The sequence below is a fragment of the Mustelus asterias genome, chromosome 25 (assembly GCF_964213995.1).
Source record: "Mustelus asterias chromosome 25, sMusAst1.hap1.1, whole genome shotgun sequence".
Taxonomy (NCBI): Eukaryota; Metazoa; Chordata; class Chondrichthyes; order Carcharhiniformes; family Triakidae; genus Mustelus; species Mustelus asterias.
This window is the reverse complement of record NC_135825.1, coordinates 11,054,696-11,068,990: the sequence shown is the minus strand read 5'-3', so window position 1 is coordinate 11,068,990 and position 14,295 is coordinate 11,054,696. Positions and strand designations below refer to the sequence as shown.

At 45.4% G+C, this 14,295-nt stretch overlaps 1 protein-coding gene across 3 annotated transcripts in view; it reads left to right on the top strand.

Moving 5' to 3' along the window:
* sox13 (SRY-box transcription factor 13) overlaps window positions 1-14,295 on the top strand; it is a 212,765-nt gene that overhangs the window by 60,087 nt on the left and 138,383 nt on the right. Inside the window, exon 1 of one of the 3 annotated variants that reach the window (XM_078242111.1) lies at window positions 2,776-2,824. The exons of the other annotated variants lie outside the window; for them this stretch is intronic. The gene's annotated coding sequence lies outside the window, so the exon portion shown is untranslated. Of the gene's footprint in view, window positions 1-2,775; window positions 2,825-14,295 lie in introns of those variants that run through there. 3 annotated transcript variants of the gene reach the window in all.

The following is a 14,295-nucleotide window of genomic DNA, read 5'->3' as shown; positions in this document are numbered from 1 at the left end:
TGGGGGTAGGCCATTTCTTGGAACAGATGAAGAGAGTCAATGCTAAGATTGGAATCCCTGGGCTGAAGGCAGGGTCTCGGCCTAGTCATTTGGGTAAAGTGGGATTGATCCTGCATATCTTTTTAAGATGGGGTATTTTGGACACATTTTCCTCCAAGATAGATCTGTACTCTCTCTTTCTCTCTTCACCACCTTTCCCTCAACCCCAGTATTCCCGTCTTTAAATTAGCCAAATAAAAGTAGTTAGAATCATTTAGAACCCCACAGTGCAGATGGAGGCCATTCGGCCCATCGAGTCTGCACCGATCACAGGCCCTATCCCCATAACTTCGTGCATTTACCTCAGCTCATCCCCCTGACACCCAAGGGGCAATTTAGCCGCTGTAGTTAAAATAAAGACCAAATATTCCGGGCGCTGGAATCTGACACAAAAACCCGAAAATGCTGGAAAAACTCAGCAGCTCTGGCTGCATCTGTGGAGAGGGAAAATAGAGGTGAAGTTTTGAGTCCACTTGACTCCTCTTCAGAGGATCTTTGAAGAAGAGCATACGATTTGAAACAGTGGCTGGGGTTTTATGACCTCGCTCGGGCGAGGCTCGTAAAATCCTGCCCGAGGCCAACGGAGAATTCTGTTCTGCGAGCCTTGCCCACCCCGATTAAAATTCCAGCCAGTAAATCTATTTTCTCTCTTCACAGATGCAGCCAAACCTGCTGAGTTTTTATAGCATTTTCTGTTTTTGGTTCACTGACATTCATTGGGATATCCACAGAATGTTGTAAGCATTTCCTTATGGGTGGGTGCTCGTTATTTTCAGTCGGAAAAACATGGGTTTAAGACAAAACTTTAAGCCTAAAGTTAACACACACATCAAATGGAGTGTCAGTGAGGCAATTCACCCAAGCTCCTTCAACAACGCCCCCATCACCTAGAAGAATGAGGACAGCAGACTTGTGGGATCCATAAAATCCCTACAGTACAGAAGGAGGCCATTCGGCCCATCGAGTCTGTACCAACCACAATCCCACCCAGGCTCTATCCCTGTAACTCCGCACCTGCTAATCCCCCCCCCCCCGACACTAAGGGTCAATTTAGCACGGCCAATCCACCTAACCTGCACATCTTTGGACTATGGGAGGAAACCGGAGCACCTGGAAGAAACCCACGCAGACGCGGGGAGAATGTGCAAACTCCACACAGACAGTGACCCAAGGCTGGAATTGAACCCGGGTCCCTGGCGCTGTGAGGCAGCAGTGCTAACCACTGTGCCACCACAACTTACAAGTTCCCCTCTGAGACGAGCACCGCCCCAACCTGGGACTGTATTGACGTTCTTTCACTGTTGCTGGAACTCCCTTTCCAAAGTCACTGTGGGTGTACCTACACCACACAAATTGCAGCAGTTCAAGAAGGTGACACACCGCCATCTTCTCAATGGCACTTAGGGATGACCAATCAATATTGGTCTCGACAGCGGTGCTCGTTTCCCACAAACAAATAAAAAAAATAAATGAACATAGGAACAGGAGTTCAGAGATCCTGTTCAGTCATTCAATAAGATCATGGCTGATCTGCAACCCAACTCCATATACCTTCTTTGCCTCATATCTCTTACAACGGTAGGCTAATAAAAGATTATCAATCTTGGTTTTAAAACTAACAATTGGTCTAGTATCAATAGTATTCATTGACAATTGGTCTAGAATTTGAGCACCTCTGTCTGGAACACCATTAGTCCAGCGAAATAACCATTATACCACCGTTCCCAGTGTTTTGGACCATGTGGGGTTGAGTTGTGTGTGCATTTTTTACACTGTGTTGTCAATAATGTTGCTTTCGGAAGCAAGGTCAGGTGCGTCAGACCTGATACCAGCCTTGACCTCAAGAATTTCAGTAACACTTGATTGGTCATCACAATCTTTGGGCATGGGAGATTGTCAGCACTTTGAACAAGTGTGACCTTGGATAGTGGGTTCCATCTTTTAAGGTGTAAGTGGACTTGGTATGTTAAAGGATGTTGAGTGTTCCTTGCATAATTTTACAATGCTAATTATGGGCGGCACGGTGGCACAGTGGTTATCCCTGTTGCCTCCGGGTTCGATTCCTGGCTTGGGTCAGTGTCTGTGCATGTTCTCCCCGTGTCTGCGTGGGTTTCCTCTGGGTGCTCCAGTTTCCTCCCACAGTCCGAAAGACATGCTGGTTAGGTATTTTGGCTGTGCTAAATTCTCCCTCAGTGTACCCGAACAAGCGCCAGAGTGTGGCGACTAGGGGATTTTCACAGTGACTTTATCGCAGTGTTAATGTAAGCCTACTTGCGACACAAATAACAAAAAAACTTTGTTTGGGACCATCAATAAGAATCAGGTTATATAGTTACCTGTTCTGTGGGAGTTTCTGTTTAGACAGGTTCTACTAATCGTAACAAGTAAAACAGCAAAAAAGTTCCATTGCTGGTTCAATAGATGCATTCTATTGAACCAGCAATTTTATAAATTTAAAAAAACAACTTACTTTTGGGTCTTTTATTGAGACATCTTAACCTTTGTTCAATTAATGGTTGTTATTTCCACAAACATTGGAAACCTTTGTGCCTTTTGAAGGAAAAATCTGGCTGCTTTTCGTCAGTATTGAGTAGGTTTGCCTTGAATTTTCTTTGACCTTAACTCCGAACAGCTGTGACACTGAAGTTGCTGCTTTTGGAGATTTTGGGGTTTGATAACGTGTTTGTGTTGAGAGCACCTCTTCTTGAAGCACACCCCGAACCACACTCCTGACTGCAGCTATGCACAGGGCGGTGCGGTGCATCTGGACAGATTGTTCTGTCAGGTAATTTTGATTTTTGAACAAGTGTTTTCTTTTCTGCTGTTCCTGTGGTTCTCTGAACTTCCCTTCATTCCTCTTAAATTTTGATTTGATTTATTATTATTATTAGTGTACACTGAAAAGTCTTGTTTCTTGCGCGCTATACAGACAAAGCATACTGTTCATAGAGAAGGACAGGCGAGAGTGCAGAATGTAGTGTTACAGTCATAACTAGGGTGGTGAGAAAGATCAACTTAATGCAAGGCAGGTCCATTCAAAAAGGGGGAAAAAAACCAGAGGGCATGGGTTAAGGGTGAAAGGAGAAAAGTTTAAAGGGAATATTAGGGGGGGCTTCTTCACGCAGAGAGTGGTGGGAGTGTGGAATGAGCTGCCGGATAAAGTGGTAAATGCGGGGTCACTTTTAACATTTTAAGAAAAACTTGGACGGGTTCACGGATGAGAGGGGTGTGGAGGGATATGGTCCAAGTGCAGGTCAGTGGGACTAGGCAAAAAATGGTTTGGCACAGACAAGAAGGGCCAAAAGGCCTGTTTCTGAGCTGTAATTTTCTACGGTTCTTTGGTTCTAAAAGTCTGAGGCAGCAGGGTAGAAGCTGTCCTGGAGTCGGTTGGGACATGACCTCAGACTTTTGTATCTTTCTCCTGATGGAAGAAGGTGGAAGAGAGAATGTCCGGGGTGCGTGGGGTCCTTAATTATGCTGGCTGCTTTGTCGAGGCAGCGGGAAGTGTAGACAGTGCCAATGGGTGGGAGACTGGTTTGCGTGATGGATTGGGCTACCTTTTGTAGTTTCTTGGGCAGAGCAGAAGCCATACCAAGCTGCGATACAACCAGAAAGAATGCTTTCTATGGTGCATCTGTAGAAGTTGGTGAGAGTCATAGCGGACATGCCAAATTTCCTTAGTCTCCTGAGAAAGTAGAGGCAATTGCTATCCTGCACTTTCTTCCTCCTTTTAGGTTCCTAACTGTGTTGGAATTGTAACTCGCTGCTCTATATCCTCGTGGCAGGAAAAATAATGGATTTTTTGTCTGTGTTGCATTTTTAGCTTGTGTGTGAGGGACTTAAAATCAATCGTGCAAAATGGTGGCAATTTTCATTAAGGTCCGATGTGCAGAAGGGATTGCTGATGCATTGTTCCAAAGAAGCATGTGTGATCTTTCTCCCCGCTGCGATTCTATACAAGTTGCTCAGCTTTGACACTTTACAGGCAGCCCGATTACTAAATGTCCGCATAGTTACTGGAAATGGCACGGTCTTTATATGGTGAAACATTGATAACTGTATCGCAATTGAGGGAAGCAGTTGTCTAATGCCTTCTGTTTCAGTAAATCTTCAAAGGGGCGCAGAACGATATATCTGAGGCTGACTTTGTGCCAGAAGTCGGTTTCCAGCTTTCTGTTGAGAAGGAGGTTTTTGTGTGTTTAAGTTTATACCAAACAGCTGAGGAGTGAGGTAACCTCTGAAGCTGCCACAGCTTGTGAAGGTAGACTCTGTTTTGAAGACTACACATTGTTAAAGGAGGTGGCATCTGTTAATTGTATATAAATTAGTTGTATTTGCGTGATTAATTGGGGATTCACTCATGCTCTATGCAAGCGAATAAAAGACTCTGTTCCAGTTTTCTACCTTTCATCACCTGGGTGATCTGAGATTTCACATTTGTTGTTTTTTGTGGAGGGGCAGCAATTTATGTACCTTCACAGACACTTTACTGGACTTTCTGCTGGATTAGAGCCTAGGCCCTGGTCTGCTACAGTATATCCTGACTGATTTATTCAGGAGAGGAATATCACATGATGGCACAAGGCACATGGGAGTGGTTGCAATCTGGCGATACCTATAGAATTACTGAAAATTGTCCACTCCAGAGGAGGGCAATCTTGAGCCGGTGTTCTCTGTCCTTGCGCGGGAACGGTGATGGGGGCTCAAGATCCGGCGAAACCCAGAAATCATGGGATCTCCATTTCCAATTTCCACCACCCCCTCACTGGCGATGTAAACAGGGTGACATCCACAACGGGATTTTAATAAATATAGTCCAAGACTCACCACCCCGCCCCCACCCTGCCATATATTGACCCCCCTTGCTATATTTTCAAACCCTGCCAACATTCCGTCACGTCAGCGAGGTTTGCAACGGGTTCACCCAGACCCTGTTGGGGGGATTCCCCCCCCCCCTCCCCAGGGGTGAGTATAGCCCCTGGGGGGGTGAGGATCATGGCCAGGTAGTGGCCTGGCACTGCCTCCCTGGCACAGGTTGGCACTGCCAAGTTGGCAACACGTCAACCGGGCAGTGTCAACCTGTGCCAGGGCAGTGCCTGGAGCGGACCCTAGTGGGATCCTCATGGGGTGGGGGTGGAGGAGGAGGGGGAGACTTGTTTATTTGTGGTGAGGAGCAGGGCAGGAGACATGAAAGCTGAGGAAGCTGGCAATGTTCAGGAGGGTGCTAGCGATAGCTGTTTGGGGAGGGGCATGGGGGAAAGATGCTGACTCTGCAGAATGGGGGGTGTGGGTAGTTGCTAGCTTTGATCACAAGGATAGTGGGTGGGGAGTACCTGAGATCTCTGTTGAGGGGGGGGGGGTGAGGTGGGGGAGGTTATTTATTCCTCTGATCGGGGTGCCCTTTAAAAACATGGCGCCCTGATCCCAGTGGAGCCATCTTTCCTGCCATGTTCTGGCCCCGCCCCTCAACATGGCGGCATCCAACATGACCACTTGGTTTCTTTTGACAAACTGTCAGTAGATCTGGAGTAGAAACCAGCTTGTTTCACTGGTTTTCAGCCAGACCCTGACAGCTTACCATCTTTTGGTAAGATGTGCGGGCTAGGTTGATTAGCCATTCTAAATTGCCCCTTAGTGTCCCGGGATGCATAGGTTAGAGGGGTTAGTGGGTGAAATATGTAGGGATATGTGGATAGGGCCTGGGGTGGGATTGTGGTCGGTGCAGCCTCGATGGGCCGAATGGCCTCCTTCTGCACTGTAGGATTCTATGATTTTGGTGGTGCAGGTTCTGCTTGTAGCGTCATGAACCAGAGACCAGAAGACATAGGAGCAGATGGAGGCCATTTGGCCCATCGTATCTGCTTCACCATTCAATGAGATAACTGATTTTATGATGGTCCTCAACTCCACTTTCTTGCCTTATCCCCGTAACCCTTGGCTCCCATGCTGATTAGAAATCTGCCTATCTCAGCCTTGAACATCTTAGCCCTCTGCAGTAAAGAATTCCATAGACTCACTGCCCTCTGTCAGAAGAAATTTCACCTCAACCTTTGTCTTAAATGGTTGAAAATATCTGGCATTTAAAAGCACCTGACTATTTTTGACCCATTCCCCCCCACCCCAAGGCCTTTAAAGCAAGTAAATTCCGTGGCTTCCTCAATCTCCCCATCATCCTGCAATCAGTAGACTTTCAACACCCAACCTTGGACTCGGCATGACACACTTATCTTCTGCCCATCTCGGCACGTTCAAACTTTATTCTTCTGCTCACTGACTCACTGTGAAGAGGAAGGACTCATCTTGGTATCTCGCGATCAGCCTGAGATAACGAGGAACGTGCCTCAACACCATTCTGTGAATTGAGCTGTACTGAAGGCAGCTGCCAAGCTTGATGATTTGAAGGAATTAGTGCCAATTGGAATTGAGTTTTGTTAGCTTTCATTGTCTGATGATACACTGCACCAGATTAGTTTTGGAGTTTTTCTTGGCCATCTGGTGATGGTCTGCACTTTATTATGTTGGCTTTATCTGTTTAGCTTTTAAGGTTCCCAGCCGACTATCATTCCTGGAAACCCATGGCTCCCAAGCGAATCCTGAACCCGCCTTCTGTCCCCAGTGTATGGCCGCCAGCAAAGGTCAACAACCTGCAATTATATAGCACCTTTTAACGCAGTAAAATGTCCTCCCACCAAACACAGGATTGTGATGGACCAACCACCAAGATCTAGATGCAAAATAAATAAAAGCAAATCATTGCGGATGCTGGAATCTGAAACCAAAAGAGAAAACGCTGGAAAATCTCAGCAGGTCTGGCAGCATCTGTAAGGAGAGAAAAGAGCTGATGTTTCAAATCCAGATGACCCTTTGTCAAAGATCTGGATGCAGTCCGGATTTAACCTGGAATGTTCCCAGTCTGTCATTCTTGCAGCAAGAGCCACCAATAATGTTTATTGCTGAACCCAATGAAGGGCCTCTGTGGGATTTAGTCTTGTAGAAGCCACTGAACCTCTGAGAGATGCCAATTTGTGCTGCTTGAACATTCTAGTATGTGCTGACCTAAAGCATGACATTTTAAGTGCCTGCGTAATGATTTGGTTACCGGTTAAAGCTTGGCTGGGCTTGAGTGATATTGGTGCTGTTGACATGTTATTAGATTCGAGTAGAATGCTACTTTCACTGATTGGATCTCAGCTGAAGTGCTCTGGGCAGCAGCAAACAGATATCAAAACCTTGGAGAGGCGAAGGAGAGATTTATTCAATTGGTACCAGAGATGAGACTTTATGGTTATCTGGAAAGGCTGGTGAAGCTGGGATTGTTCTATCAATAACAGAGTAGGATAAGGGCAGATTTGATTGAGATGCTCAAATGCTATGCGGAATTTTGATAGAGTAAATATGGAGTATGAGCAGGACAGCGGTTAGCACTGCTGCCTCTCAACACCAGGGAGCCAGGTTCAATTCTGGCCTCGGGTCACTGTCTGTAGAGTCTGCACGTTCTCCCCGTGTCTGCGTGGGTTTCCTCCGGGTGCTCCGGTTTTCTCCCACAGCCCAAAGATGTGCGGTGGTTGATTGGACGTGCTAAATTGACCCTAGTGTCAGGGGGATTAGCAGGGTGAATAGGGCCTGGGTGGAATTGTGGTCAGTACAGACTCGATGGGCTGAATGGCCTCCTTCTGCACTGTAGGGATTATATGGATTCTAACTGGGCGGGACTTTACAGACTCGCTCATCCCGAAACCGTAAAATCCCACCCGAGCTCAACAGACCTTTCCATATTCCGCCACCCCTTTCCCGTTCCGATCCCATGGCGGGGCGGTAAAATTTCAGCTGCTGTTTCTGCTGACAGGAAATTCAGTAACCATTAGTTAATTGGTTTAAAAAAATAAGGCGAGAGTGGGAGATGAGGAAATTTGGAACTAGGCTCTCCTATTCCATTTCTAACTTTTCCCAGTCCTGATACAAGGTCACTGTCTGAAACATTAACTTTGTTTCTCTCTCCACAGACACTACCAGACCTGCTGAGTATTTCCAACATTTTCTGTTTCTCTTTCAGATTTGCAGCACCTGCACTATTTTGCTTTTGTGTTTAACTCGCTGCCATTTTTCTTCCGGGAATGCCCACCTTGAGGAAGTTCTGCTCTTCTTCTTCTGTCTGATGAGATTTCTGCTCGTCTCTGTTACCTTGTTCATCTTCACTGCTTTTTATATCTCTTCCCCATTATAGTCATGGGGCGGAATTTTACCGGCAGGTCCGCCAAGGTTTGTACAATCCCACCCAAGGCCAACGGAGAATGCCGTTCTCCGAGCCTCGCCCACTCCTCGAATCGGGCTGGCGTACCAGTAAAACTCCGGCCATAGAGTCATACAGCGCAGAAAAGGCCCTTCAGCCCATCGAGTCTGCGCCAACAATAACTACCACTAAAGTCACGCTGATCCTATTTTTCAGCACTTGTCCCATACCCTTGAATGTTATGATGTTTAAAGTGCTCATCCAAATATGTTTTTAAAGGTTGTAAGGTTTCCGGTCTTCACTACCTTCCCAGGCAGTGCATTCCAGATTCCCACTACTCTCAGTGAATTATTTTTTCTTAAATCCCTTCTGAATCTCCTGTCCCTTAGCCTAAAACTATGATTGACCCCTCAGCCAAGGGTAACAGCTGCTCCCTACTCATCCTGTTCATATCCCTCATAATCTATATACCTCAATCATGTCCCCCCTCAGCCGCCTTTGCTCTAAAGAAAACAATCCAAGCCTATCCAGTCTCTCCTTGTAGCTCAGATGCAACATCCCAGTGAACCTCCTCTGCACCCCCTCTAGTGCTATCGTATCCTTCCAGAACAGCACATAGTACAAAACCGTGGCCTAACCAACGCTCAGTACGCCTCCCTTAAACACTCTTACATTTATAGCTTTTTCCAGTTCCCATCAAATGCTACAATTGATGTCACATCAAGTTCCTTCTGCATAAGTGAGTAACTTTTATCACTTTTTCTGTATATAAATTTCCCAATTTAGAATAGAATCATAGAATTATACAGTACAGAAGGAGGCCATTCGGCCCGTCGAGTCTGTACCAACCACAATCCCACCCAGCCCTATCCCATAACCCCTTGCATTTACCCTAGCTAGTCCCCCTGACACTAAGGGGCAATTTAGCATGGTCAATCCACCTAACCTGCACTTTTTTGGACTGTGGGAGGAAACCGGAGCACCCGGATGAAACCCACACAGACACGGGGAGAATGTACAAACTCCACACGGACAGTGACCCAAGCCATGAATCGAACCCAGGTCTCGGGCGCTGTGAGGCAGCAGTGCTAACCATTGTGCCACCATGCCGCCCATAATGAAAGAACCATAGATTTCCTGAAAGGTTGTGGCTTTAACGTTTAGATAATGCTCCGGTAGACTGACCAACCAGTGGAAATAGTTTTTCTCAAACCTCTCTGTTCCCCTTCATATCTTGAAGATTTGAATAAAGCTTCTAAATGTAAGCATGGATCTCCTTGTAATTTAATCCTTGGTGTCAATCTGGTAAACCACGCTTGGAGTACTGTGAACGCTACGCCATAGGAAGGAATGAATTGGACCTCAACTTGAACAGGAACAATTTTCAGGGCTATGGGGAAAGATCAGGGAAGTAGGGCTAATTGGCCAACTCCTTCAGAGAGCTAGAATGGACTCGAAGGGTTGATTTGCTGTGTGATTCTTAGAGCTACTATCCTACTCGGTGCGTGATAGTGGAGCTCAGGAGCAAACTGCAAGGGATTCTGTTTTGCTCAATATTTTAGTTTGTGCAATTAATTGGCTGCTGTCACTGAGAGCGGGTTCTTTTCTATTTTGCATCTCAAACTGCTGTTCTTAATTGTATTGCCGAAGACTGCTTCCGTTTCCCGTGTAGATATAAAGATACTTTGTGCTTGAAAGCATATCTCTGTCCTTATGTAAAATCAAGTCTTCAATCTTCCTATTAGAACAGTCAGCTTGTTTATTTAATTCCTCTTATCTTTGTTCCATCATTGTGCGGTCTGCTAGCATTGATCCAACTGCAATAATTGAAACTTGGTGAAATGTACAAACTTTTCTTTCGGTGCCCTCTAAACGCTCCGAGGGCAAATTAAAAAATTGCATTCTCAACATCCAATTTGCACATTGTATTTGGTGTGTTTTTTTGCGGTAAAGCAATAACTACACTTCAAAGTGTAAGCGCAAATAAGTACCATCTCGTAGGCATTACACAGCTGCAGATGACCTAAATTGGGACATGAATATTGTAGGGTACATGATGGCAGTGCCGCCTCACAGCGCCAGGGTCCCAGGTTCAATTCCAGCCTCTGGTCACTGTCTGTGTGGAGTTTGCGCATTCTCCCCGTGCCTGCGTGGGTTTCCTCCGGGTGCTCCGGTTTCCTCCCACAGTCCAAAGATGTGCAAGTTAGGTTGATTGGCCGTGCTAAATTGACCCTAGCATCGGGTGGATTAGCAGGGTAAATATGTGGGGTTACTGGAATAGGGCCTGGGTGGGATTGTGGTCAGTACAGACCCGATGGGCTGAATGGCCTCCTTCTGTACTGTAGGGATTCTATGAATAGGAATAGGTGAAGGGTTGGCTCTGTTAATTAATGATGGTATAGCATGATAGGTTTTTGATTTGATTTATTGTCACATTTATTATACAGTGAAAAGTATTGTTTCCTGTGTGCTATACAGACAAAGCATACTGTTCATAGAGAAGGAAAGGAGAGAGTGCAGAATGCAGTGTTACAGTCATAGCGAGGGTGTAGAGAAAGATCAACTTAATATGAGGTAGGTCCATTCAAAAGCCTGATGGCAGCAGAGAAGAAGCTGTTGTTGAGTTGGTTGGTACGGGTCCTCAGGCTTTTGTATCTTTTTCCCGATGGAAGAAGGTGGAAGGGAATATATTCAGTGTGTGTGTGGTCCCTGATTATGCTGGCTGTTTTTCCAAGGCAGCGGGAAGTGTCGAATAAGCCAGTGGATGGGAGGTTGGTTTGAATGATGGACTGGGCTTCGTTCATGACCCTTTGTAGTTTTTTGCAGTCTTGGACAGAGCAGGAGCAGTGATGCAACCAGAAAGAATGCTTGCAATGGTGCACCTGTAAACGTTGGTGAGAGTCGTAGCGGACATGCCAAATTTCCTTAGCCTCCTGAAAAAGTAGAGTCGTCGGTGAGCTTTCCTTAACTATAATGTCGGCATGGAGGGACCAGGCAGGTTGCTGTTGATCTGGACACTTAGAAACCTGAAGCTTTCAAGGGAGGAATGACCTAAGTTCAGGAAACCAGGATGTAGAAGTGGTTTGGGTCGTGATATGAGAAATGTTAGCGGCAAGAGATCATTGTGGGAGTGGTGTAGAGGCCTCCTAACAGTAACCACATGGTAAGATGGGATATGAAGGAGGAAATAATGGGAGCTTGTCAGAGAAGTCCGGTGATAATCAAGGGGGATTCTAATCTACTTTTAGACTGGAAAAATCAAATGGTCAAAAATGACCCAGGTGAGGAATTTATATAATGCTTTCAGGATAGTTTCTTACAATAGCAACACCCTGGAGCCAACTAGAGAGCAGATTGTACTGGTTTTGTGCAAGGAAATAACCTCATAGTGAAGGTACCTCCCTAGGTAACAGCAATCCTAATATGAATTAATTTTACATTCGGTTAGAGGGAGAGAAGAATGGGCCTGAGACTGGTATTTTAATGATGTGGAGATGTCGGCGTTGGACTGGGGTGAACACAGTAAGAAGTCTCACAACACCAGGTTAAAGCCCAACAGGTTTATTTGCTACCAAATAAACCTGTTGGACTTTAACCTGGTGTTGTGAGACTTCTTACTGGTATTTTAAGCCAGGGCAATTGTGAGGGCCTGAAGGCAAAGCTATGAAAGTGAACTGTCAGTAGAAGTTAGAGGATAGGTTAATGGAAGTGCAGTGACGGATATTTAAGGGGAATACACGGAGTAGTTACATTCCAATTAAAAACAAATTCCATTAGTTACCCGTCTGCGGTTAACTAGAAAAATCTGAAGATAGTAACAAACTTGAAGAAAATGTCAAAGGTGTGTGGCAGGCCAGAAGATTGGACAGAATATAAGAGAGACAGCAAAAGTGACTGAAAGATTGGCAAGGAAGGAAAAATAGAGTATGAGGGTGCGAGATTGCCTGGATCCACTGCAACTTGCCTAGCGCCGCAACAGATCCACAGCAAATGCCATCTCCCTGGCCCTGCACTCAACCCTGGAACACCGAGATAACAAAGACACTTATGTCAGTCACACTCCTATTTATTGGCTACAGCTCAGCCTTTCACACCATTATTCCGACAAAACTCATCTCCGTTTCCCCCTGTTGGGTTGTGTGGGTGAACTATTGGTAGATTTTGCAGTACAATTCTTTAAAATTTGGGATTGGGAAAGGAAACATTTGGAATCTGATGATATTAAAAGAGCAACTTGCAGTGCAGCGCAATGTGTTATTGAAATTAATCTTGTTAATGTGCAGTAATGAATTCGGTGATGCAGTAACACATCGTTGATTATCTTGTGTGTGAATTTCTTCCCTTCTGCTGAACTGAATAAATGCATACTCTGTGTAGTAAAGGTTCCTGCTATAAAATCTGCTATCTTATTATCAGTGTAGTAACTGGAATGAGGTGACATTGTAGATGCTCGAGTTGTCCACTGTGTTTCCTATTAGGGACGGGACAACTACTTATTCTGTTCTGTTGGAACATCCACGGTGTGAGCATTGGGTGGTTCCAAGATTGCCTTGTCCTGCAATGCACCCACTGCCAGATACCCTGCCTGTGCTTGCTGCCAAGGCTCGCATTTGTAGAATAAGAGTGAGGCCCTGCAGCACATTGGGCATGAGGTTGGAAGCAAATTTGCTCTAATATTGCCTGTGATGCAATGGAGTTTGTCCTCTTTATACAGAGCTTTGCAGAAGCCACAATACTAGTGGCAGCAAACTGCCCATAGAGTCATAGAGGTTTACAGCATGGAAAGCGGCTCTTCGGCCCAACTTGTCCATGCTGCCGCTTTTGTCCCAATTGTCCGCCTTTCGCCCATATCCCTCTATACTCACTGTACCCATATAATTGTCTAAATGCTTTTTAAAGTCAAAATTATACTGGCCTCTACTACTACCTCTGGCAGCCTGTTCCAATCACTCACCACCCTCTGTGAAAACATTTCCCCTCTGGGCCCTTTTGTATCTCTCCCCTCTCACCTTAAACCTATGCCCTCTAGTATTAGACTCCCCTACCTTTGGGAAAAGATGTTGACTATCTAGCTGATCTATGCCCCTCATTATTTTATAGGTCTCTATAAGATCACCCCTAAGCCTCCTACGCTCCGGAGAAAAAAGTCCCAGTCTATCCAGCGCCTCCTTATAACTGAAACCAACGAGTCCCAGTAGCATCCTAGTAAATCTTTTCTGCACTCTTTCTGGTTTAATAATATCCTTTCTATGATAGGGTGACCAGAATTGCACACAGTATTCCAAGTGTGGCCTTACCAATGTCTTGTACAACTTCAACAAGACATCCCAACTCCTGTATTCAATATTATGACCAATGAAACCAAGCATGCTGAATGCCTTCTTCACCACTTTGTCCACCTGTGATTCCACTTTCAAGGAGCTATGAACCTGTACCCCAAGATCCCTTTGTTCTATAACTCTGCCCAACGCCCTACCATTAACTGAGTAAGTCCGATCCTGGTTCGATCTACCAAAATGCATCACCTCGCATTTATCTAAATTAAACTCTATCATTCATCAGCCCAGTGGCCCAATTGATCATGATCCCGTTGCAATCCTAGATAACCTTCTTCACTGTCCACTATGCCACTAATCTTGGTGTCATCTGCAAACTTACTAACCATGCCTCCTAAATTCTCATCCAAATAATTAATATAAATGACATAACAGTGGACTCAGCACTGATCCCTGAGGCACACCGCTGGTCCACAGGCCTCCAGTTTGAAAAACCACCCTCTTTCTTCTGTCATCAAGCCAATTTTGTATCCAATTGGCTACCTCACTCTGGCTCCCGTGAGATTTAGGTTTGTGTAAGCCCATGTGTATGTTTTTCATGCTTTTTTTCAAATTTTGATTCAATCCAAATTCCAATTCATGGTCCCCACAAGAGAGACATAAACAAGATCCAAGATGAGGTATTGTACCCCCCCATCTTGGGCTAAGTTTGTGCATGCTTTGTTGAAGAGCTATACTGGATGGCTAATT